The sequence below is a fragment of the Myotis davidii genome, unplaced genomic scaffold, assembly GCF_000327345.1.
Source record: "Myotis davidii unplaced genomic scaffold, ASM32734v1 scaffold416, whole genome shotgun sequence".
NCBI lineage: Eukaryota > Metazoa > Chordata > Mammalia > Chiroptera > Vespertilionidae > Myotis > Myotis davidii.
In genome coordinates, this window is record NW_006287324.1 from 1,230,179 (window position 1) to 1,257,541 (window position 27,363).

Consider the following 27,363-nt stretch of genomic DNA (forward strand, 5'->3'; position numbering starts at 1 on the left):
CGCCGGGGAGCGCGTAGCACCGCTGTGTCCGGAGAAGGCTGGTGAGGGAGCGCGCAGGGGTCGCGCTATGGGCGGACGTCTCCTCGATGTCGCCACAGCCAGTGCGCGGCTCTGTACGCAGTCAGTCTGGGCGATGAGGAGCCTGACCTTTTTGTTTGGGGAGGGAGGAGGGGGCGACGTTGAGGGTAATTTGGGGGGAGAAACGGAATTCTTGAGAGGGTGAGCGAAATGGAGGGCTTGCGCTTTGGGAAGGGGTAGTTATGCCCCTGTGGCTCAGTCATGGTGATCTTTTATTTTATTTTGGCTCTGGAAAGGAATCTAGGTTTTTAATTGTCTTACTAGACCCTACCCCCTTGCGAAACTGCACTTCTTAAAGCTTAAAGTGCGTTCTACTGATTCTAGTTTTCTGTTAGCTTTAAGTGTTTAGGGACAGAAGGAACCTTGCAGATATAGTGCTCATTTTTTTGTATGCACGGAGAACCCTGCCATTGAATTGTACTTTTGCTCCGTGTAGAGAGAGGGTGGTCAATGCTTTCTTTGGGTACGAAATGGAACCTCCACCGCGTTCCGATTTGACAGAGCCTGGGAACCGAGTGAAGTTAGAGTCGTGGCTCCAGCAAGCGCTGCCTTCCAGAGCCAGCAGCTCTGCTTGGAGAAGCCTTGCTTTCCAGGAATCCGGGGAGGCTTGTGATCGCCTCCCAGGTGTCTTCACGAACCCTGTCCATTTGGTCAACTGAAGTCCCAAAGCTGTTTTGCATTCCTAGAAACACTGTGGGAGAAAAGTCGGTGCCTGGCTGGATTTTTGTGAGTTTATTTTCCTAGTAATACCCAAAACTGGGCGAGTGCAAACTATATTTGGTCGAAATCTTTGTTTTCCGAGCGGTTGACATTCTAACCTGGAAAGGAGCACGCGGGGCCTCAGCTCGTGGACTCTGCTGGCCAGGGCAGCGTTGCTGGACTCACATGCTTGCTGTGTTAAGTACTTTCTGCAGGTTTAAAAAGCCTCGTGCGAGTTACTTGATACTTAAAATTTTTTGAAAATTTAGCCAACTTATTTTGCCATTTTGAAATAAAATTTGACTAGTGAAGAATTTCAATAAATTAAAATGCTGTGTGTCATCCTGTTGTGAACTTAGGGTTAACACATCTTTTAAAGGAAAAAGAATATGTGACCTTGAACCTCTTTTTACCCATTCTCCTTTCCCTATTTTCTATGACCAGAAACAAAAATGTTTACACTTGAAGGTTTGCATTTCCTACTAATGCATTAGAAATACAGTTGACTATGGTATATGGATGCTGTGATCAAAATGGAGAAAAGCCTAAAATAATAGGTGCCTTGAATTTTACGGTTAAGTTTTAAAAAGGCACTTAAACATGTTGAATTCTTGATTCAGCTTTTATTGTGGTTAATAATATTGTAGCATTTCACCTTTGCTTGGTGCAATAGAAGCTTCCACTCCTAGCGGAGCTCTGCGCCCAGGGAGGAGGTGGAGACAGAGTTCAGAGTGCAGACCAGCACTGGTGAGTTTATTATGTAGTGCACATGGTAGGAAGACATGATAAAGAAATGAGTATATTTAGAGTGGAGGATTCAAGGCCAGCATGATTTAATATTTGAAAATATGTGAATGGACTTATTATGCAGAGAAGAGCAGTCAACTCTGCTTGGTTTCTGATGAGGATAATGAAGACTGAAAAGGTTTCCTCTAAGGTGAATACTTAAGTTGGGTCTAGGGAAGGATTTGTGGCCAGCCAGAGAGATTAGTTAAATCAGGAAGTGGTTGCTGAGGAATTCCTGTAGATTCTTGCTTCTGGAGTTTTTGTGTTTTGTCCTCGCCCCCCCCGCCCCCCCGCCCAGTTTCTCCTCTTTCTAAGATGATTTTAAGTGTGTGCGTCTCTGATAAACTGTATATTGTAACTGAAATTTTATACCCTTGGTCTAGAATTTATCCAAGCATTTCTCAAGTGCTAAGTCTTCTCTAAAACAGCAAACTCATTCCTAGGTTTTTGCACCTTCTGCCTAGGTAAACAACTGATGGGTTTCTTTCCAAAACTTGCAGATATGTGTCCTTTGAGACGTTTTCAATTAATTTGCAGATTTGATGTCTCATTCTTGATATTTTTGAACAAAAAATATCTTACACATGATGATAGTCTCTTTTGTTTAGAGTACTAGTATGCATCTTTTCTTTAAATATGCTTGTTTTCCCCTCCTGGATCTTCTGTTATATGATCTTAAATGTAATTGTACTTTATTTGATTTGCTTAACATCTAAGCAAAAGCTAGTGTCCTCGTGGTAGGTGTATGTTAAGTTTTGAGTGTTTAAGCCCTGAAAGCTGCTCCTTAAAAAAGAAGTGTAGGATGATATTCACAACTGACTGTAAGGGAAATAATTACACAGACTCAGGTACTAATTCTGGAACCTGGAAAGTGCAGCTGCACATTCACACAGAAATTGTTAATGTTATTCAGTTGATTCCAAGGCCAAAGACAGCTTGTGGTGTAGATCACCAGCTCCTGTTAGCAAATAAACATCAGACTTTCAATTTAATATACCTGCCATTTTCTGAAAGCCCTCCTTCCTATTTTTTACAGATTTGTTTGTAAACATTATTAAGTATGCCCCTTACTAAATCCCATCCTGATCTAAAATTCCAAGTGCTACCCCCAAAAAACATTGATGGGGAGTAGCTGCAATTCAAAATGCTTGGAACCCACCTAGCCTGTGGGTAAATGGCAGCCATACTTTTAAGGGTGTGAGGTGGGAACTGGGCAGTCAGAAGGCTTTGATTCTTGGTAAAGGCTGGGTCCCAGCAGTAGCCACCTGCAGGATCTGGGCTATCGCACTACACCAAGTGCCACCTGCTACGGGAAGGAAGTGCTGTGTGGGTGGAAATGACATCAGAGGAATGCTGCTCATTCTTGGGGAGTTTTGTTTGCACAGAACTTCTCTGTGGTCCCCTGACTTCTGCCTCCCGTTGTGGTCTGTTCTAGGGGAGAATTTGGAATTCAAGGCAGACATCGGCTCTAACAAGCTAGGAGGGTGTGAAGGTTGGGTTTGCAGTTTTGCAGTGAACATTCTCACAGAGAAAGCATCCAGGAAAGCTCCGGGGCCCTCAGACCTGAGTCCCAGGGAGTGTGGCCCTTCAGGGACCCACTTGGAAGTCTGGTCCTCACCAGAGCTTCAGGGCTGTAAGATCAAGACTCAGATTAAATAGACTCCAAGGTGTCTTCTGGTGCTGGGATTCCATGAAATTGATAATTATATATTCTGGCATACTGCAAAGCTAATTTCTATGCTCAAAAGAGAACATTTAGTAAGCATGTTGGACAGCCCTTCAAACACCATATAGCACAGGGGAGAATAGTAATTCACAGAACAACACAGCCACTGATTTGAACTTCCTATGTGCCACACCCTACCATTTGCTCAGCATACTTATCAAAGTACGTACATCTTAGCCACAGCCCTAGTACATATTATCACCCCCATTTTACAGGTGAGGAGACAGCCTCAGGAAGGGGAAGTGCCTTCCTCCAAGTCTCCTGGTGAGAAAGTGGCAGAGCTGGGAATTGGACCTGGGTTTTTGTGTCTCCCAAGTCCATGCTGTTAGACTGAGATTGACTCTACAGAGAAGGGGAATGACTCCTCCTGTCCTTTTGAGAGGGCCAGAGAATAGTTGGGACTGTGAGCTTTCTCTTGTCCAAACCATGGCTAGATTTTGAAGATTGCACAGGATGAAAGGGGCTGGCACAGGGCCGTACAGACAAAAAGCCCATGTATCTACTAGAAGCTGGAAGCTGAAAGAGGCTTCAGCAGCAGCTTACAAATGGCCCCTGAAGTTTGGATTATCCAGGCAGTCAGTATTAGATGAAATTCAGGCTCATAGGAAGGGTTGTCAGAGCAAGTAAAATTTCCAAGGAAAAATTTAAGCTAAGACTTGAGAAAATTATCCTCGTACTTTGAGGTGTTGGGTTGACGAAGAGAGCAAGTTCAGAAAGTAGTCTCTTGGGACATTTAGAAATACAATGGCTAAATCATTAGGGAATATGCTGTGAAGAAAAACCCTGAATATCTTGACTATAAGTCTCTGTTTTCACAAGTTTATAATTCACATGTTAAGTTCTATTCTAGGTTGCTCCTAGTGTTTGAGCCTGAGAAGAAAATGCTTTATTAAATTTAAAACAATTGGTTTCCATGCCCAAATTATACAAATTTTTCAAGTAAAAATGCTTCCATGTTGGTGATTGCTGTGGTTTTCAAAATTATTTAGCTTTGAATTAAATTTGGGAAAGATTAAATGTGTTAGATATCCAGTAGCTTTCAGTATTTAGAAATACATTTGAAAAGTAGTTTCCTTGAAAATATAGTGATGATTTTTCGGAAACATAAGTCTATTATTATATGCTGAAAACTTGTACCTCTGACCACAAATGGGTAGAAAAAAGTACAGTTAATAACAGGATTTGTTTTCTAAATGATACAGTTAACCCACTTACAATATGAAAGTATAGGTGCATGAATTAATTTGGTTCTACGATTAGAAGAGGGATCTTGCTGAGTAAATTATATTTTAAAATCAGAAACACTATATCCCATGAGAAATCCCAATATGAAAAAGAGAACTATCTTTAAAAAGAGCATGTGCGTTCTCTTGCTCTCTCTTGTTCTCTATCTCTCTTTTACACATATAAACACACGCACGCACATACACACACACAGATACAGGAGGAATATGCTCTAATATGTTTTTACTTAGTAGTACGAACTTGAATTAGGATACTTAATTGTTGGGATTCTCTTGTAACAAAGTCAGGACCAGAACACTGGCCTCTGACTGAGAGAACTTTGTGTTTCCTATGTCATCTCTGAGATCATTGTATGTTCCATTTTCTAGGTGGTTTGTGAGAAGATATCAAAGATGTTTCAGGTTTACACTTTACCCTTAATTTAATATAAATGGGATAGATATAGGAAAACACATTTATGTATGTGTGTGTGTATTTGTTAATATTCTCTTAAAATGTTTTTATTGATTTTAGAGTAAAAGGAAGGGAGAAGGATAGATAGAAACATCAATGAGAGAGAAACATTGATCGGCTGCCTCTTGCACGCCCCCTACTGGGGATGGAGCCTGCAATCTGGGCATATTCCCAGACCAGTAATCAAACCCCTGAACTCTTGGTTCATGGGTGGACACTCAACCACTGAGGCACGTTGGCAGGACTATTAATGTTCTTTATAACAGCAGCATTCTCAGGGTACCTTTGGTAGTTTGCAGAATGACTGAGTGCTATATATTAGTTAGCTATTCATTGGACTGGAAAGAGGTCAAGTCTTCCCAGGTGTTTCAGGTCCAACTAAAGTTGACCAAATAGTGTAGGTGACTCAGTATCTCTCCTGGAGAACACGTTACTATTTGAAGTTGCCCTGAATTATAGTCCTCAGATCACTTTAGTCTTTAGATAAAAGAATTAAGACAATAAGCTCCAGAGTTTTATTTTAAAAAAGCACTATACCCTCTAATTCCCAAGGAATTTATTGAGTAATTTATGACTAAATGGGAAGCTGACAAATGCAACATGTTTTACTTTATTTATGTGTGTGTATATGTACATAATGTGTGCATAGTTATATAATTTCTATTTTACAAAGTGTGGTTTCCCTCTTTGAGTCACAGAATAGTTAAAAACTGTATTCTCCGGCCCTATGTTCAAAATTAGTAGCTAGAAGAATTGAACTAGTTAAGTGATTGGCCTGACTCAGTACTTGGTGCTTTATAATACTATTCAGAGATGCCATTAAATAAATTACATCATTACTTGAGGTAGGAGAGTTTCAGAAATTGTCTAGATAGGAGTAGAAAAATGTCTATAAACTGCAGCTTAAAAACAATGTGATTGCTTCCATAAGTTAATCCAAAAGCATACTTGCTTCACTCTACACCTTCCACCACTTAGTTAAAACATATCATACTGTATTATAGTCATACCCCAGTTATACACCCCATATCACTGCTTGACATATATGCAGAAATAGCAGAATGAATCTTTTTGGTTTGTGTGGGGATTTTTTTCAATATTTTTATGACTGGTGAGCATAGTATTAGCTGTAAAAGCAGAAGTGTGCAAAAGAGAAGCTTTTGATTGTATTAAATAATGTGCCTCTTAAGGGGTAGTCAGAAGAATCCTAGACCCAGTAACCTTTGCTGTTCCTAAATGGCCTAGTTATAACCCAGTTATAAAATGGAATTCTGTGCATATGACCAGAGCATGATGTGCATGTTTTACTGGCAAAACTAAACTCACCTTACCCTAGATCTCCTCCCCGAGGTCCCTGCCTCCCAGGTGCCCGAATTAAACCTATTTTAAACTTATCATACCATACTAAAGATGAGAGGTGAGTTTTGAGTGCAGAAATGTGTAAACTGACCCTGCATAGTGACCAGAAAATTTGGTCTGGGAATTACCAGTCCAGGCTATGCACAGCAGTCCCCCTAAATGCCCTGTGCAATCCTTGTAGCAGGCAGCAGAGGGCGCTGTCCCAGGTGCCTGCTCTACCCAGAACGGTCAGCTTGGTAGGAGGGCCATTCTTTGGTTTTTTTTTTTCTTTACTGATTAAAGGTATTATGTATGTGTTCTTATCCCCCCATTGCCCCCCCATGCCACCCCCGCTCGTGCCCTCACTTCCCCTAGTGTCTGTATCCATTGGTAATGCTTATATGCATGCATACATGTCCTTTGGTTGCTATCTCCCTCTTCCCCCCACCCTCCCCTGCCTTCCCTCTGAGGTTTGATGGTCTGATGGATGCTTCTCTGTCTCTGTTTTTGTTCCTCAGTTTATGTTGTTCATTATATTCCACAAATGAGTGCGATCATGTGATATTTATCTTTCTCTGTCTGACTTATTTTGCTTAGTATAATGCTCTCCAGGTCCATCCATGCTGTTGCAAATGGTAGGAGTTCCTTTTTACAACAGCATAGTATTCCATTGTGTAGATGTGCCACAGTTTTCTAATCTACTCCTCTGCTGATGGACACTTAGGCTGTTTCCAAATCTTAGCTATTGTAAGGCAGCAAAATCTCAGACATATGCCGAAGCAATATTTTCACCAATACAGCTCCTAGGGCAATGGAAACTAAAGAGAAAATAAACAAATGGGACTACATCAAAATAAAAAGCTTCTGCACAGCAAAAGAAACCATCAACAAAACAATAAGAAAGCCCACTGCTTAGAAGAATATGTTTGCCAATGTTATCTCTGATAAGTATTTAATCTCCAACATTTACAGGGAACTCATACAACTTAACAAAAGGAAGATAAGCAATCCAATAAAAAAAAATGGGCAATGGACCTAAATAAATACTTTTTGAAAGAGGACATACAGAAGGCCAAGAGACATATGAAAACATGCTCAAAGTCACTAATCATCCAAGAGATGCAATCAAAATGACAATGAGGTACTATCTCACACCTGTCAGAATAGCTGTCATCAACAAATCAACAAATGACAAGTGCTGGCGAGGATGTGGAGAAAAAGGAACCCTCATGCACTGCTGGTTGGAGTGCAGACTGGTGCAGCCACTGTGGAGAACAGTATGGAGTTTTTTCAAAAAACTAAAATTGGAACTCCCACTTGACCCAGTGATCCCACTTCCAGGAATATATCCCAAGAAACTAGAAACACCAATCAGAAAGAATATATGCACCCCTATGTTCATAGCAGCACAATTTACAATAGGAGGGCCATTCTTTACAATTCATTCCTGGCTGGACTGCAATGCATACTTAGATTGATTAATTTGCCTACCTATTCTTTTCTTGGCAGTAAAAATTCAAGTCGTGTGTGTGGAGGGCGTTGAGCATAGAACAGGATTACAGGAGGAAGGTCATGTGTGTTTTTGTTTCCTTTATTATTGTTTTTTTATTGTGAATTAAAAACAAGGACTGATGATGCAATTTTGTATTTAAACGTTCCCCTGGTTTATCCTGTGTAGTTTGTAAGCTCAGCTTTTTTCAGCGATGACATAAAAAGTCCCTTGGAAGTTGGCTCACCTATGTATACCAAGATGGCATTTTCTTCACTCAGTGCTAATGGTTTGTAGGGTGGAGGAAACCTCAACTGAGACCTGGGCTCCATTGCTTCTCTTGGTAGAATGTTAGGAGATAGATGTTCAAGTTTACCAAAGAAACTCCCACCTCAGCATTGTTGAATTCGAGGTGCTTGGAGGAGGGACATCATTGAACTGAACAGGTGTGGAGCCTATTTTTGTTTTGTTTTCTTTTTTTAACACAGTTTTTTGGAGCCTATTTTTGTTTTTTTCTTTTTTAACATAGTTTTTTATATATATTTTATTGATTTTTTTACAGAGAGGAAGGGAGAGAGATAGAGAGTTAGAAACATCGATGAGAGAGAAACATCGACCAGCTGCCTCCTACACATCCCCCACTGGGGAAGTGCCCGCAACCCAGGTACATGCTCCTGACCGGAATCGAACCTGGGACCTTTCAGTCGCAGGCCGACACTCTATCCACTGAGCCAAACCGGTTTCGGCTTTAACATAGTTTTTTAAACATACAGTTGATTTCAGAGAGGAAGGGAGAAGTAGAGAGAGAGAGAAAAATCAATGATGAGAGAGAATGATTGATTGGCTGCCTCCCGCATGCCCCCCATTGGGGATCGAGCCCACAACCCGGCACATGTCATGACCAGGAATCAAACCCAGGACCCTTCTTTCCACAGGCCGATGCTTTATCCACTGAGCCAAACCAGTTAGGTTTTTTAATTCATAGGACTGTATTTATGTTATGTGACATGGATGTTCACATATCAGATTTCATCAACCTCAAATACAAAAGGTAGAGGAACAATGCCCCAAACCACCTTCTGACAGCACACTGTGCTGTCCCCAGCCTGCAAATCAAGTAGGCCATGGGATGATTTGCTAAATGAGAAGAGTTGGTACAGGAGTCAAGGAGAACTGCCTGTGTGTTGCCTCTTTCCCAGCCAGTCCTCCAGCCAATTGTGAGTGATGTCCCGGGGTGTTTGGGAGGAGAAAAGAGGTGCACAGAAGCATGCCGTTCTCACCCTCCCTCTCCCACCCCCCACTGCTGCCAGTGTGTTTTTCCACCAGTGAGTTCATGACTCTTATTTTCTTCTTTGTTCCCTCTAAACATGTCTGTGTCAGCCTTGGGCTTGGTGTGTCCATGTACATAGCGAGAAAGTAGTGTCACTCTCTCTAAGCTCAGTTTTACTTTGGTTTTTGGGCAACTATTTAGGTATCTTGTTTTCTTCAGCTATCTTTCCAAACCAGCGGATTGCTATATATGAAAGTTAATTGTTAGATCATTCTTTAATGATAACTGTGCATCGATTATAAGTGTAAAGTCTGATGATTTTTTATAAACTGAATATACCTGTGTAACCAGCTAGATCGAGAAACAACTATTACCAGCATCTCAGAAGTCTTTTAGGTCGCTGTTCCTCCAGAGGTAACTGCTATCCCGATTTCTAGCAGAATAGATCAGTTTTGTGTCATCTGCTTACATTCAGGTTTAAACAAGATAAGAGTTCAGGCAGAGTTAGCCAGGTATGAAATATAAACTGTGCTATTAGAGTAGAAAAGTTTGACATTTATTCATCATTGGAACTTTCATGCTGTGTGAAGTATATGAAAACTAAACACAAGAGCTTAGTTTTGCCGATTGTTGGATGCTATAGCTCTTCCTTTCAGTTCACTATAACCACAGGATCAAAAATAAATTTTAAAGCTGCTACATTATGCTGTAAATCTTGAAGACATATTTTAATATATTCCAGTTTATTAAAAAGATAAAGCTGAACATTTTTATATGAAAAAATACACTTTAAAATGAAATTTCCTTTACTAATAAAATTTATTTTCATTTGGCAACTTCTAGCCTCTGCACTGTGTATTTAGAATACTTTAATATTGCAAGTAGATACTATGAGATAGTGGATAATAGTTCTATGAGATATTTTGCATAATATAGTTGGACTCTCTTAGGAGATGTTTTTAAGGAACTAACTGGTAGAAAAATTCAGCCGGACATGGAAGATTAAGGTCATGTATATTCTTTAGAGTTTGCGTCCTCATAGAGAAATTCTACATTGCAATTTGGAAATAATGAATAAATAAAAATCTAAAACCTCAGTCTAGGCTGATAGTATCCTAGTACTTAGAGTGCACTGATCAACTTTGAGGGAGATTTCCATTATACCAGAAACTAAAGTTCAAAGATATATAAAGAAAAGTTAGGATAATATTTAAAATTTACTAGGAAGGAAGAGAATACAAAATGAAAATGTGATTTCAAAAGTAAGAAGGATAACAGACAGATTGCTTCATAAAGGTACAATATACTGCCCTGGCTGGGTGCCTCAGTCGGTTAGAGCATCAGCCCATGCACTGAAGGGTCCTTGGGTTCTATTCCTGGTCAGAGCACATATCCAGGCTTTGGGTTTGATGCCCAGTAGGGGTATTTATAGAAGGCAACTGATTGATGTTTCTCTCTCATAAAAACATATCCTCAGGTGAGGGTTAAAAATCAATCTAATGTACTCAGATTATTTGTATAAATTCAGGATTTTCCTAAAGCCGAAGAAATTGGCTGAAACCCAAAGCCAGATGGCAGTGGAACCAGTTGGTGTGGAGCTGCGTGCCTGCAGCCACACTTCAAGTTCACCCACAGCATGGGGAGTTTTGTGATTCAGTTTCTGTGTCCTGACAAGGAAGCTGTGTCTCTTACCTCCTCCTGAGACGTGGCTGTTCTCACATGCCCTTGCCATGTGCTGTGTAAATGGCTTGAAAATATGTTTATGCTTCCTGTGCCCATCCAGAGTCTCTTCCCTGATGGAGACGATGAGATTCACAGTTCCTGCAGGGCAGTGTGTTTCCTGGGTTTCAGCTGCTCGTGTTGATCATATTCTTTACAAAAAAGATGGAGGGAAGCCCTGCATTGTTAGAAACCAGAGGGACATTTTACACTAGAAATTCATTTTATAGATGTCTCCACCTACTCTTATCCTTCTCCTGCACCTCCACCCATCCTCCATATTGGCAGACAGTCATCTTCCCAAGCCCTAAGCTTGGTCATCTGACATCTCTTCTTGGATGCTCCAGTCTCCCTCCAGCACACATGGGACACAGTCTGGAAGTCTTAGAGAAACATAAGCCTCTCCACTGGGCACCAGCTTATTGTCTCCACTTTCCTTTCTTTTTTCTGCCATATTAGGCTGAATCTAAGGAATAATCTGGTTCTTTTCCCCTCTGTCAGTAAGCTCCCTTCCCCCTCAAGTACATACACACACACACACACACACACACACGCACGCACGCACGCACGCACGCGCACATGTGTGCTTCTGTACTAAAGCGTCGCCTCCATTGTTGGACTGTTTGCTTCTTTCTCACCCCTGCTTCACTCTAAGTAGCGATCATTTGAAAACAGGACTTTCTAAAGACCAGGCAGACCATTCTGTACCTACATCATCTTTAGAATTATAGTGAATCACTTTGGAGGTCCTCGGATATCCTCGTGGATTTTTTATAACATTGATGGGATGCTGTAGGAACTTAGCTCTTCTTTATATCAATTCGCCTGTGGTAAATAGGCTGCACAGTTTAACTCTGACTCCCCAACAGCCAGGACAGTAAGTCCTCACTTGATGTTGTCCATACTTTCAGTGACTTTAAGTGCTTGAGTCATAGAACCTATCAAGTCAAAGTTAAATGATTCAGCCTTATAATTCTTATGCCATTTGTCAATCTCACAGAAAAAGCCCTGAAATTCACATTTATTGTCACAATTATTACAAATGTGGTTGGGCATCATTGTTTATGTCTGAAAACATTCAGAACTGAGGGACATATGTGTAATTTACAAGTAATTAGTAAATGAATTAGGTAGGTGCAGTCCAGGGAGAGTTTATAAAAGCACTTTGGGATTCATAAATGAATCAAATTCCAACAATTGGACCTTCATCCATGATCCACACCTGATATGATAATAAGGACTCTCCGCAGGGGATGGCCTAGCAGTGCCTTGCTGTGCTCCACTGTTTTCTGCCTGCCCACAAATCATCTATGAATAGATATTAAAATTTGGAAAGGTGCTTCTAGACCTGGGAGAGTATAAAATATCAGTTCTCTAGGAAGAATAGTAAGTGCAGTGCCTCCACCCTGAGTTCAGTCCAACAGGTGCAGGTGGGGCAGCTCACACGCACCTTAGTTGAAGGCCTAGGGGAGGCGTCATGACTTCAACGTGGGTGTCTACTGTGTGGCTGTGACTTCCTGACAGTGTCCCCAGCAGGAGACAGCTGCCAGGACTGAGGTGCACCTCCCAAGGACAAATTGTCAGCTTGTATTTGGGGTCATCAGTTAGGTGGAACTTTGAGTATTTTCAAAGTATCTTCCCGGATTTACATCCTCTTGAGTGCTGAGTGCTGTGCTTCCCTTGCTGTGGTCTAAGAGAGTTTGCTTTTAAAATTTGTGGGCTCCCTAAAGGTCGAGTTACAGATAGGGGCATGCCTGTGATGAGTCAGTTAATTAAAGGGTCTGTTTCCATTGATCTGAACCAATAGTAGAATAAAATTTTAAAAATGTTACCAGTGGTTGAAGTTATGGACCTTCAGTGATTCTCAGTGGTAAATAGAACATTGCAGGAATTGAACAAAAGCACACGGAGTTCAAATATATATATCATTTGAATAAACAATTTTATTGCTCTATTTCCATAAGCATAAGATCCCAGGGAGAGCTTGATAGTAAAGAGACAATCTAAGTGTAGATTTCTTCTCCCCCATGGAAATAATTTTAAGTCACATTCATATTCAGGTTGAGTGGATTTTAATGACTTAGTGTGTTGGCTGTTCCCAGTTGTGCTGCCAACAGTGACACTCCAGCGTTCTCCTGTCTGTGGGTAATCTCTACACCAGCACCGACTCTCATGTGTCCCTGGGTTCACACACCAGGCAGAGGAAGCTCTTTAGGTCAGAAAACTCAGTCTACTGTGCCAAGTAGGGTCCCAGGGCATCGGGATTGATGGTACTTAAGGTAATATATTACATTTTGAAAATTATTTTATTTTTCTTAATGACTTAAGATCTCTGTATGCCTCAAGCCCTTCAAATGTTCTTATGAGTCCTGCTATGCCAGCTTAATCAGGCATGCATTGCCAGTGGGTTTCTCTGTACTTTTTAATTATGTTGTTGTCCTGGACAAGGTTTTTGATAACTGGATGTGGTTAGAAAATTCGATTACTGTGCTTTGGAATTCTGGTGCCTGCCAGGAAGACATGACCCTGCAATAAAACCAACCCACCAATTTATGCTGTACTTTTCAGAAAAGCTCATAATTATCGGATATTGGAATTGGTTTCAAATGGATGCCAAGCTTTTGGGAGGGGGCAAACTTGGCCTGGACCTGCAGGAATGGGGTTGGTGTTCTGCTTGCTTATTTATTTACTCTTATATTGACTGTTTTAGACTCTTTGAAGGTTCACTCTCAGGCAGTGAGCTTTTAAGTAAACAATTCGGTGACTTACTAGAAACTGGTCATAAATAAGGATCTAACAAGAAATCTTGTGTTTACCTTGTTTGCATATCATGAATGTCTGAAGTAATTGGACACTTTAACATTTCAGATCCTCTTGGTGAATTACTATTAAACGTTCAGTTTACACACCCAAATGATTGTCTTTATTCTTCTTTTGTAGAGAAAAGCCTGTTCTTGATGCGCTGGGAAGGGAAGACTAGCACCCTTCAGGGTGTAAGCATAATGCCTCCAACTCTCCCCTCCAAAAGCAGGTGGGGAAGACCCACTATGTGGTGGTCAAAAGAGTTCCTCATCCTAACAGTGGCTGAGTACAGGGACCCCAGGTGACAACCTGTACAGAGCTGGCTCTCCCTTTGAACTTGGGGGACTGTCATTTTCACACCACTACCCTCTCACTGGCTATTTTGTCACCCCAGGTCCCTGTGTTGGTTGGCCAGGTAACAATGGAACATGGCTCAACACAGAGGTCTGCCTGAGTCTAATCTTCACAAATGAGTAAATAAAGGAAAATCTGTCTCCCAGGCTCCAATGTCAGGTGCCTTCTGGCTGTGGCCCTCGGATCCCCGCATCGCTGAATGTGGCCTGCACCTCAGTGTCGGTCAAGTTCATGAGAAGGCCTTAAAACCAAGCAAAGTCATTTTTACACCACCCCCGACCCCGAGTTCTGGAAGGGCCTGATGCACGACTTTGAGGACCCCACTTTTGCCCAGAGAGCCGAGGACCAGGAGTGAGATCTTCCAATCTTCATTTGGAGGGAGCGTTGAAGGCATGATGCAGAGCCCTGGAGGATGGGAGTCTGCACTTTGTAACTGCCAGGCACTCCCCTCCCTGACCTAGAAAAGATAGGGGCCCTCCTCCTCCGATCTCTGCAGGCGTCCTGGGACAGGTGCAGTTCCCCTGAGTTCAAAGGGCAGTTGTTGTTTGGGAGCTTCTGGAGGGAAAGATGAAATGATGTTTTCTGTTTGCTGGAGGAAATTAATAGCGGAGTCCAAGTTCGGATTTTCCTGGACTATCCGAGTACAAGAGTAAAGCTCTGTCTGGAGGGAGGCTGCCAAGGTCCAGATGCCAGTGCCCCTGCTCACTGGCTGCACCTGGGGAAGGTGCCCTTCCGGGTAGCTCCTTTTATTGAGTGTGGAGCTCCTCCCTGGGACCGCCTCCGTGTTGCGTGTATTTCCCGGGGTACCTGTCTTGTACTGTGAATACTCTGGTTACCACTACTAAGTCCTCTCCAATCCCTCTTCCCAAATTCTCAGCCATAAATTACATGGAAGCAGAAATTTATAGAAGAAAGGAACATTCTGATATGACAAATTTTCTTCTTAAAAATGGAAGCAAGTTGGCTCATTATAATTGTCACTTAAGCCCCCAAACTCTACATTGATGCTAGATTGATGGCAATTTTTTCTAAGATTGGATTTTCTCCTCTTTTTGCTTCAGCTTCCATTCTCCCATCTCTTCCTCTGACACAGGTAGGTGTGTGATGGTTAACAGCAAGCGCTGTTGAAGCACTGCTCGAGGCTTTCGGGACAGTTATCTTTGCTCTGGGACTGTACACAGATAGTTTACTATGGCAGATACTAAAAAGTTATGGCCCATGAAAAGTTTGTTTTCAGTGTAACTGAGGTCAGAATTGGGCATTTAATCTGAAATCCATGTGGTGTGGAGTTGCACAGTAGATGAACACTCTGTATACTGTAGAGAGAGCCTGAGAAAAGACCTGGGCCTGGAGCTTGCAGACAAGTCTTGGATTCCACACCCTCCACTGTGGGGATTTGTGTGAATTATTCTCCTCCCCCGCCCACTAATTTTTTTAAATTAAGACCTTTTTTAAAAAATACATATTTTATTGATTTTTTTATGGAGAGGAAGGGAGAGGGATAGTTAGAAACATTGATGAGAGAGAAACATCGATCAGCTGCCTCCTGCACACCTACTGGGGATGTGCCTGCAACCAAGGTACATGCCCTTGCCTGGAATCAAACCTGGGACCCTTGAGTCCGCAGGCTGACGCTCTATCCACTGAGCCAAAGTGGTTAGGGCTAAATTAAGACTTTTAAAGCAGTTTTAGGTTCACAGAAAAATTGAGCAAAATGTACAGAGGTTTCCCATATACCCTCTGCCCCCACACATGCACAGCCTCCCCCACTAACAACTTCCCTACCTGTTTACCTTAGGGTTCACATGGAGTTACATAGTCTCTGGGTGTGGACAAATGTATGATGACTGTATCCATCATTATAGTGTCAGACAGAGTATTTTCATTGCCCTAAACATCCTCTGTGCTCACCTATTCATCCTCCCTCCAAACCTCCCACAACCACTGATCTTTTACTGTCTCCATAGTTTTGCCTTTTCAGAATGTCATAGAGTTGGAATCACGCAGTATGTAATGTTTTAGAATTGGCTTCTTTTACTTAGTGATATGCATTTAAGGTTCCTCCATATCTTTTCAGGGCTTGCTAGCTCATTTCTGTTTAGCACTGAATAATATTCCATTCTCTTGATTTAATCTCTTGATGTACCCCAGTTTACTTCTGCACCCATCTACTGAAGGACTTTTTTACAGTAATGAATAAACCTGCTCTAAATATCTGTGTGCAGGCTTTTGTGTGGACATGAGTTTTCCACTCCTTTGGATGAATATTAAGTAGTGTAACTGCTAGGTTATAGTATGTTTAGTTTTGTAAGAAACCGGCAAACTGTTTTCCGAAGTGGCTGCAGGATTGCATTCCCACCAGCAGGGGCAGAAAGCATTTTCATTGCCCTAAACATCCTCTGTGCTCACCTATTCATCCTCCCTCCAAACCTCCCACAACCACTGATCTTTTACTGTCTCCATAGTTTTGCCTTTTCAGAATGTCATAGAGTTGGAATCACGCAGTATGTAATGTTTTAGAATTGGCTTCTTTTACTTAGTGATATGCATTTAAGGTTCCTCCATATCTTTTCAGGGCTTGCTAGCTCATTTCTGTTTAGCACTGAATAATATTCCATTCTCTTGATTTAATCTCTTGATGTACCCCAGTTTACTTCTGCACCCATCTACTGAAGGACTTTTTTACAGTAATGAATAAACCTGCTCTAAATATCTGTGTGCAGGCTTTTGTGTGGACATGAGTTTTCCACTCCTTTGGATGAATATTAAGTAGTGTAACTGCTAGGTTATAGTATGTTTAGTTTTGTAAGAAACCGGCAAACTGTTTTCCGAAGTGGCTGCAGGATTGCATTCCCACCAGCAGGGGCCGCCATTGGTGCTGTCCCTGTTCTGAATTTCCCGTCATTCTAATAGGTGTGTGGTAATGCCTCATTGGTTGTTTTCATTTGCAATATCCTGATGTGGAGCTCCTTTCTATGTGCTCATTTGCCGCCCATATATCACCTTTGATGAGGTGTCTGTTAAGGTCTTTGGCCATTTTTCAATAAGGTTTTTTTTTTCTTGTTGAGTTTTAAGAGTTCTTTGTACATTTTTTGTAACAGTCCTTTACCAGATCTTTCTTTTGCAAATATTTTCTTCCACTCTGTGGCTTGTCTTCTCATTCTCCTGACAGTGTCTTTCAGAGAGCAGAAGTTTTTGTTTTAATGAAGTCCAGCTTATCAGTTATTTCTTTCATGGCTCATGCTTTTGGTGTTGTATCTAGAAGGCGTCACATACTCTAAGTTATCCAGGTTTTTTCCTATGTTATCTTTGTTAAACATAAATTTTAACTTCCAGGGCTGAGAGTCTTTAAAAGAAAGGGTTTATTAGGACATTGCTAGCGAGAACATGCTGCCAGCCCCCAAGCAGCTTGTTTAGGTGGAAAGACGAGTATGTTTCTATCCAGAGGTGCAGAGATGTGTGATACATCAAGTAGGGGAGAAGACGCTGTAAGTTGTTTCGAAAGAAGTTATATTATCTCTAGGTGAAGGGGTAGGAGAAGGGGAAGCAGGGCTAGTCTGAAACAGGTGCAGTCTGCAAGGAAGGGCATGTGCTCCTGTGGATTGGGGGTAGGCAACAGTTTGGACAGTCCTTGTGCAAGCAACAAGCCAAGGCTCCTGGTCATACTCTTTAGATAATCATGGAAATAGCACCTGGAAGTTAATACAAAGTTCCAACAGAACACAGGAATGTGAGGTCTCTGGTCAGCTGGCCCACAGGCTAGCTGCTCTGTCTCTTCCTCTCCAGCAGGTGCCATTTAATTTAGAACATCTCAGAAGTTTTTCTCGACATCTTCTAGGAGTTTTAATAGTTTTGCATTTTACATTTAGGTCTATGATTCTTTTCTACTTTTTGTTCTAACAAAATAGGACAAAGTTAACCCTATTCTAAGGTTTCAGTTTCCTCCTCTGTAAAATGAGAGTAAGTGATTTGGTTATTTTCTGACAGACAATATTTTACATGCTAACCAGCACATCTGCACTGGGCTTGAGGGTGGCATTTGTACCTGTGATTATTAGAACACAATACAATAGTCAAAAGAAATGGAGTTGCTGCATGTCTAGCAATTTTTTTGGCCCTTCCTTGGAGCAGTCCTCGTATTGTTTGTTTGTTTGCTATCACCAATCTTCTTCTGTAATGTCTTATTGTCTAAAGTGACTGATGGTTGATGTAACTTACCCAGACAGTGGTTCGGGGGTCCTGAGGATGCAGAGGGGTTGTGGGATGAAATGTCCTGATTTTGAGTCCTCTTTCAGACTCAAGTACACACAGTTTTGTTCTGCTGCTTCTAGTCCACATCTGGTGGTCAACAGAACAAGCCCTCTTTGAAAGGGAGTGCCTGCTTATCTTCCACGCCTGGTGTTATCTATCCCTCTTCCTTCCTGCCAGGCCTTCCTTTCACAGGTCACATCTGCCTCTGGGTATAGAAGTAGTTAAGTATTGGAGAAAGAAGCTGAAAATCTTTCAATTCACATAAAACTCACCACTGATTTGTTTTTATTAAGGATCTTAGAAATGACTAAGCCATGGTGTCTCTAAAATTGTAGGCTTTGCTGAGATGCTATAGGGTAACAGAGTTATATGTTCCTGACACAATGAATACGTGCCCAGTGAATGGAGAAAATACAGCTTAAATGATTAAGAGAACACAAAACAAAACAAAACAAAACAAAAAGCCAAGGGGAATAAACAATCAATTAATAGTCAAGTGTGAATTGCTAACAACAGAATAATGACAAGGTTGTTCTGAAACTGCATGAACCCCACTGCGTTTAATGGGAGCTGAGTCAGACCACATGGCAGCAATGGCTCTTTGTGCTTGGCCTGGGCTCCAGGCTGACTCTGCCACAACAACCTGTGTGGCACCCAGCACTGGCTGGGGGATCCCAGGCAGAGTTACAGTGCAGCCCCTTGTTCTAAAAGCAAGAATAAAAATACCCTTAATGGTACTAAACAAAACACTCTTCCTTCCCTTTCTTTTCTCTCTTGACTTGTGATGGTGTTTTCAATGTTGTCCTAAGAAAAAAAAATATAAGATTTGAATAATCATAGCCATGGTTGTCTCTAAAATTGTAGGTTTTGCTGAGATGCATTTCACCCCTCATCTTTATATTGTGCATTGCTGGTTTAAGTGCAGATATAAGAGCATTACACTCCTATGAGGACTCCCTGAAATCACTCGATATGGACTTTGTAACTGGCCACGCCTGTGTGTTCTGTCCCTCCAGAACAGTGGAGCCAGCCTCGAGTTAAGCCCATGCACGCGCACATTCCACAAGCACTCAGTCTTCATCCTCTGATAAGGAAGGAGGAACTCTCCTTCTATGTCATCGTTTCAGCACCTGTGGATGGCTAAGCAGGGAAATAAAAAAGGACACCATAAGAATCCTTGGTTAAGTGTGTTTCTGAGAACACTATTGCCTTTTCTTTTTCTTCAGAAGTAACTCTGGCAATCTTACTGCACACGTTACACACATCTGCTCTGTTCACCCACATGCTTCATTGTTCCATCTTCCCATAGGACTTCACTTACAACACAAAGTCAGACTGACAAGGGAACATCAAACCATGTGGCCCTTCTGATTTGGGCCCTGTGGACCACGTAAGTCACATGCCCATGAAGCTGGCCCGAGTGATGTTTAATGGGTTCTTACCTCGAGGAGCCTCTGCTTCCTCGTCATTACATTGAGGCAACAAACTCACAGGTTGTTCTTACGTTTAAATGAATCCCTGTTTATAGTCCACATAGCACCACACAGTCTTTACTAAAATGCCATTCCTACACTTCTACTATTGAGCAAGTCCTCAGACAGGATGCCTCTGTTGTCTCAAAGACAACCTAATGTAGGTGCAAGCCAGAGCCATTGAATATCAATTCTAGAATCGAGCAGGGTGCAAAACAAGTTGTGTCACAATGTATCTTATCTCTTTCAAATGATTCTGTGCCTGTATAAATGAGTAAGCAGATAAAATAGGATGCCTTAAGGGCTTTGAAAAGCAAAGTGGTTTCATAAAGATGTAAGACATACATTCACTTCCATACCTCTCTCCTTACAGCCAGCTTACTGTCCTCTGTGCTTCAGTTTCCTCCTGTGAAAACAGGAGTGTCAGATGTCTGACACAGGTACTAGAAATTGTCACATCATAGCACAGTGTCTTGTAGCTAGAATGTACCTAAGATAAAAACAAAGACATATAAAATATATGTAATAAGGACAGGATGGAGAGAAGAGCTATAATAAATGTTTCATCATTGCCATTCATGTTGGCTAGGTGTTGGCAGTGTACTAAGCTCTATAGACCTTTCCTCTGGGGTAGGCAGTTAGACAGACATGAGCAGAGCAACGACGATGGGCCAGGAACAGAAGGTCACCAGGGCAGACAGCCCTGGGTGCTCAGCAAAGGACAATCAATTGCAGGGTTGGACCTTGCCTCCAGGGTGACCTTTCCTCCCCTAGCATAACACTGGTCATGCAGTTTAGACCCCCTGACCTTTCCTCCCTAGAGATAACATCTAGGCGTCAGTTGTGTTTCAGCTCCCGGCCCAGAAAAGCAGCAACTGGACAAGCGACCCCACGGCTCACCTCAGGACCAGCTGCATTGAACAATGACCCCTGCGCTGGCACTGACCAATCAGTGGAGACCCCGACTCTGAAAGAACACACCTGGAAAGTTGCTGAAGAATATTGAGATCTTCCTCTGGGACCTCACCTAAAATCTCCACCCTTAAAACCCTTAGGATGGAGGATCCAGGATGCTCTCCCTCCCAGGAGCACTCCCAGACCTTTCTCTGGCCTCTCTCCCTCCCCTCAGGCACATCACCTTTTACCTTTCTCACTTCTAAGATCCAAGGGCCCTTCCTTTGCCTCTATAACTTATTTCCTGAGCTCATTTCTTCTATAAATTACTTCTACCTCTGTGATTTTCTAAATAAATGTTCTCTTATAGTTTGGGTCTTGGCTCTGAATTCATTCATAGACAGAAGTCAAGTACCAAGGTTGCTGAACCCAGGTCCGGTCTGACCCCTAGTACCATTCTGCCGCCACAATCTCCAAGGCCAAGGCTGCTGTCCAACAGGACCAATGCACATGTGCACTATACAGTCATGTGCTGTTTTGTGTTCATATTTTACCTTGTAGGAAGTCTCAGCATCTACTTTCTCATCTGTTCCAAGGTCCTGGAAGTAAACCCCCTTGCCCAGGCTGAGAAACCTTAGGCCCTGGGAGTATTCTCTCTTGTAGGCAACATTTTCGTGGTGGGGTGAGGTACAGTGTGTGCTGGAGCTGGCTTGTAAGTTTCCAGGACCTTTGTGAGACAATTATTAAATTGTATTAAAAATAAAGGTAGTAAATTCTCGAGACTCATCACTTTGTAATTATTTCATCACATTTTCCTGTGCTTGCTGCCTCAGGTTGCCTCCACATACTGTCTGTGTGGTGTGGGCTTCTATGCATCTCTTCCCACCTGTGTTCTTTGGTAGTTAGAATGGGCCAAGGTGGAACTGTTTACAGTGTGGAAATGGGCAGAGGCTAAAAACCAGGACTCCTTCCCCACACCCCTTTCCTGAAAGCCAGTTGTACAACATTATCAGCACAGGACTGAGCAGGAAAAAAATGAACTTTTGCAGAAGATCCTGTTGGAAGATTTGTTACAAGCTGTGGCTATTGTAGACCATTAGAGAACCCATTAGAATGTATGAAAAAGGAAAACAAGACGAAGGGAATGAACATTCCTTAACATCTGTGGCTGGCAATACATTAATTGACTTTCATATAGCGGTCAATTAAAACCCTCTTAAAGGCTGGAAGAGCTGTGTGATATTACCTCCATCTTGCATTTGAAACTGATCTGTGGTTTAATAACTCACTCACTTTGCCACGGCTAATAAATGAAGAAACTTATGTTTCTTAAGTATTTGAAGGTAGGTGTTTGTGACTTGATTCCTTATTGTTTTCCCTATGAATACATTTTGCAAAGGAAATATGTTCAATGATATGGTAAGATTTTTTTAGGTATAAGTAATGCTATATTTTTTTTCATTCATTTTTTTGTACATCAAGCACATAAAGTCAAATATGTGCCAACCACTGGTCATTCAAAGGTTCTACCTGAGGAAGAAGTAGGTTTGTATGCAGTGCTGGGGCAGCCCAGGAAATGGCCAGGAATGTGAGAGAAGGATGTGTAAGCTGGCTTTTATAAAGGGACAGCTACTTTCAGTGTTGAGAAAGCAGCCTGGCAGAGGCTCATCAGTGTGTGCCTGGTGCTGTGTGCAGTCTCAGAGCTTATGCTGTGGTGGAGGTGACAGGTCTTCATGGATTATGATCAAACAGGCGTCTAAGGGTGGTCTGGTGCCGGGGCTGACCAGCAGACCCTGACGGGCGGATGAATAGATTATTCTGACATGTTTTTGTGAAAGAGAAGGCCAAGGGACTGTTTGGCTTTAGAAATCAAAACAACCTCGATTGTCTGCCTCGTTAGGCTTTTATTGTAACAACAGCTTGAACTAAAATTAACCTCTTCATACAGTCAGCAGGGTAAGTGTCCTTGAGAAAGCACATGCTTCTACAAGGTTGGGTTTGAAGACTAAACATAGAGATTCCAGTAAAACACCCAGGGGATAGGACTTTTTAGAAAAGTCAAGGCGGGGCTGCCACCTTCAGCAAGGCCCCCTAAGAGGCCCCCGACCTTTCAGAGAATCCTCCTTACAGACTTTCCAACCAAGTCCCGTGTGTCCCCACAGTCTGGGAATTCCTGCCATGCTCCCACCTGACACTCATGGTCTCTTTGGCTTCCCTGGCTCAGCAGCAGCCTTCCAAGCCATGCGGTCGCAGGGAAACTTCTGCCATCAGGCTCCTGGGCCTTTCACCAACCCCTCCCTCCCCGCCCCCTGGTTCTGCGCAGCAAGCCTGGGATAGACCCGGGAAGTTTCATGTCATTATGACATCTCTAAAGACTCAAGGCAGCACTGGGGCCACACTGGATATGTTCTTGTTCTGTAGTTTCTGTGCTGTCTTCACCAATGAAAAGAAAGGACACTGTATAATAATAGTAGCTATTCCTAGCCTTATTCCATTTTATACCCAGTCTCTATCCATCCCCTCAATCGCCCTGTGAGATGTTCAGAGCAGCTGATTACTTTATATATTTTACACTTGAGAGAACTGAGGATGGCAGAGGTTAATCATCAGGACCCAGCACTAGCACATGATGGACCCAGACTTTTCGCATTTGCCTGCGTATTTTCTGTGGGTGCACAGTGCCCATAGGGAGAACTGCCCCCATGTCCACGGTGCCACCTCATGGTGATCTGTTCTGGGACCAACTCAGAAACATTGTGCCTTAAAAAGAGGACCACCAATGCTCCCTAAGTTATTTTCAACTTCTTTGGAATAACTTACACACTTTACAATGTAGTAATTTTATTTTTAAGGCTTCCCGCTCTCAATTTCTGCAGAGTTCTGTTCAGCTACAGAACTTTAAAATACTTTAGAAGTAAAACCCATGATCCGATCTATTTAGTATCATTAGCTTACAAGGAGGGCATTGCCAGGAGTCTGGCTTTCTATAGGCTTTCGGTATTCAGTCTCTTTCCATCACTTAATGAAGAGAACAAGACAGAATGAGAGAGGGAGTCCAGCCTGGAAACCTGTCTTCTTCTGTGTCCGTCTCTGACTACTTCGTAACCACAGGAAACACACGTTCTTTCCCCAGACTGTGGGATCCTCACTAGCCTATTCCAGCTTTTGTTAGGGCTCCTGAGTCTCCAGGATGGAGGGAGGAAATATCACCACTGATTTCATGTTCTTTTGCTTTTCTGAGATGAATAAAATAGCACATTTCCATTGTGAGCATTGAAGGCATGATGCCAGCACTGTATTCATTTATTTGGGGTTAGGAAAGAGAAATGTATTTTACCCATCAAGTTAGTTAGATAAAATAGTTCCATTTTTTGTTCTCTCAAGAGTTGATTCCCTTTTCCCAACTGCCAAGCATCTAGAAATGTGTTTTTCTTATATAACCTGCCTCTGGGTCAAAAAGTAACACATAATAAAATTACATTTGTCTCAGCACATGCTTCTCAGTTGTTTTCCCTCAGAACTGATATCTTGGTTTGTTATAGAATTGGGACTAAAAGTTTTACCAAAAGGAGTAGGGCAACCGGTATCAGAAATGCTCTCTAGCCACAGTGCAGTGTAAACACGCAACAGCCATTCATGGCTCAACTTGGACTCGGTTCTGAGAGAGTAGGACATCTTTCAGAATGTATTCTTTTCTGTTCACTTCAAAGTAATAACTACACTGCTAAGAAATGAATTCCAGATATGGATTTTTTAATCAAACTCCTCTGACATTTTAAATAATTTTAAACTGATGAATTTAGTGTTTCTGAGATAAAGATGATAAATATTTTCTTTTTTCAAAGTGCAGTCTAGAGAGCATGTGTTTGCACTGTAGTTAAAGTTGTGCTCAGTCAGTGTAGTATAGCTGCTGCAAACATTTGTGGAGCAAAGGAAAGAAAGCCTTTATTTAAATTTTCCAGGAGCAGAAATAAAATAAGCAAGTACATACTGGATTGAGAGGCAAAATAAAGACGAGTGCTGTTTCATTACTGTGGTGCAGTACTGTTAGCATCTCATTTAAACTGCATGTAATATATGGTGTAATCACTAATTATTTTATGTCAGAGTATGTACCTTATAAGAGATTTTTGTTGAGTGAATAAATGTTGGATCAGTGATTTTTTTCTGCTACAGAACTTTCATTTACTCAGCATGGAAATTAGATATAGATACTCTAATTGTAATACTATTTACATGAGTAAGAAATATAAATAAATGAACATCAATTTCATTTAATAATAAAGTATTATTGGCTAACACCGGTACTGTGAAGACAACCTTAGCAGGTATTTCCACTAAATTTTAGAATCATGGAAGAAGACTGTTGTATTGTCCCTTCAGTTCCAACCATCGAGCACAATGCTATGTTTTATTTGCTTGCATGTGTGTGCATGTGTTTGTGCATTTCCATTAAGGGTAGGTGAGTGTCAGAGCCAGCAGCAAGAGCACCACACAGCTCTGCTGGCTCTGAGTCTGGGCAGAGCTTGGCAGAGGGTCTTGGGAGACAGAGAAGGAGATGGAGAAGTTGTAGGTGTACATAAGAATGAGTCTTTATTGCAGAAGCCAGTGGCCATACAGCCATCAGAGAAGAACAGTCTTCACAGCAAAGTCCATACAGGCAGGTAGCCGGACAGCAGCTGGTGAACATATATCTTTCCCATAGAGCAGCATCAGTCTCTGTACCCACTGCTATTATCTGAGCAGCCACACGCTGCCTCCTAGACTCACCACCTCATATCATAGTAGTACCTGAGATCTCCGGTCCAGCAGCTTCTCCTGTCTCTCCTGCTCAGCTGCTCTCTCTGGCAGACTTCTTCACATACTCCATCCTAGCTGCTCTCTCTCCATACTCCAGCAGACTTCTTTTCCAGCCTCAGACTACTCCACTAACTAGCTGGTCAGTAACCTACTTTTACACTATTTAGGCGAGGCTTTGTGCCAACAGAGACATCGATCATATTTGCCACAGAAGGGCACAGTGTACTGTGTGTCCTTGTACCCGTTCATGGTATCTTGGCCTGATTAGGATTTCCAGGCTCAGAATCCTTGAACATTCCATTTAGGCACATGCCCAGAGCGGCCTTTGGTCATTCTGGTGTATTGATAACAAGGCATCTGTGCTCCCATCATCCTTGACTATCCAGGGACCTGACATGGTTCCCACAGTGGCATCTTTCTTATTTTTATATATTTTTATTGATTTCAGAGAAGAAGGTTGAGAAAGAGAGAGGGGGGGAACATCAATGATGAGAGAAAATCATTGATCAGCTGCCTCCTGCATGCCCCACACTGGGATCGAGAAGGCAACCCAGGCATGTGCCCTGACCCAGAATCAAACTGTGACCTCCTGGTTCATAGGTCGACGCCCAACCATAAGCTATGCCAGCTGGGCTTAGGTGAACATCTTATATGTTATGACTTGTTTATAAATTATACAGAAGAGCTTTTGCAGGCCAGACAGAAATGAGAGTATAAGGAAAAGGGGCTGGGGTCAGTTGGACTGGAGAGGTAACCAGAGTAACTGTTTAGCACAGATATTGATCAGAGCTCATCGGGATGATTTTATGATTCATGGCATCATCTCAGAAAGACAATTTTCAGAGTGCTCTTCCATCTCTTTTGATGTGCCATTTTCCTGTGTCATCCTGGTTAGTTTCAAGCTCAACTTCTGATGATTTACACATGACTATGGTCTCACCTTTAATTTCTGTCCCTGACTGTTCAAGAGTTGGGCTGGCCCTCTCAGGAGCCAAACCTGGTCTCCAGCATTGGCATCCTCAGTGTGTTAGCTGGAAACATTGGTTCTGTGGAAGCCCTGAAAAAGTTTGTGCAATCATATACCTAAAGTTGGGTGGATGTGTGTGTATGTGTGTGTGTGCGTGTGTGTGTGTGTGTGTGTGTGTGTATAATATTATTTTTACTTTTCTCCCTTCTTTCTAGTTCTAAAACTAAGCATCTGGAAGTCATACTGTTACTGGACCCTTCCGTGCCAGGGGCTGGCCCTGCCCATGACTGTCCCGCATGTTTCACATGTCACATCGGGCAACCTCCAGGTCCTTGACTTGCCCAGGAAAGATGTCAAGGACCAATCAGAATGAGAATAAAACAAGTTTTATTCAGGTGGAGAAAAAGAAAGAGGCCAGGGTGCAGGCACCACTGTGCAGGAGCCAAAGTGTGTCTGAGTGGACCCTGCCAACTCCAGAGTGAGTCTGCACCGGAGGTCAGCTAGTCCTTGGGATTTGATGTGTTTCCAAGGAGGAGAGGGGTGTTGTCTCCAAGCTTTAGGGAGTCAAGTTCTGGCTCCACCTTCTGGTTGGGAGGAGCTTTGGTCCTGACAGTCTGTCTGGAAGTGTCACGGTGTTTGTCCCCTCAGCTCCCCTTCCACTGCAGTGTCAGTTTTCATTATGATGATGGTAGATTGAGTTCGGGGTCAGTCTTGGTCAGGTTTTCCCCATCTTGGAATGATTTGGTTCTGGCCAGTTCTTGTTGGTGTTGACCTCTGAGACTACTGCTCAGGCTTTCCTGCCCTAAGCTGTTTTCTCTTTGATCCTGCCCAGAGGTGGGGCTCTGGGGACTCTGGTTTGAGGATGGCGGCTCCTGCTTCCTTGTTTCATTGTTGGGATTTTCCCTAACATCTTCCTGTCCTGCCTCAATTCTAAGTTCCCGTATATCAGTGGTATATGGTTGAGTTTTAGCTGAAACAGTTTGACGGAGGGGCTGAGGGGGGCGGGCAAAAGGTCACTGA

General features: G+C 42.4%; 1 protein-coding gene across 1 annotated transcript in view; it reads left to right on the forward strand.

Moving 5' to 3' along the window:
* Positions 1 to 27,363, forward strand: part of ST6GAL2 (ST6 beta-galactosamide alpha-2,6-sialyltranferase 2) — a 93,257-nt gene continuing 65,894 nt past the window's right edge. Inside the window, exon 1 of the mRNA XM_006759087.2 lies at positions 1 to 41. The gene's annotated coding sequence lies outside the window, so the exon portion shown is untranslated. The remainder of the gene's footprint in view (positions 42 to 27,363) is intronic.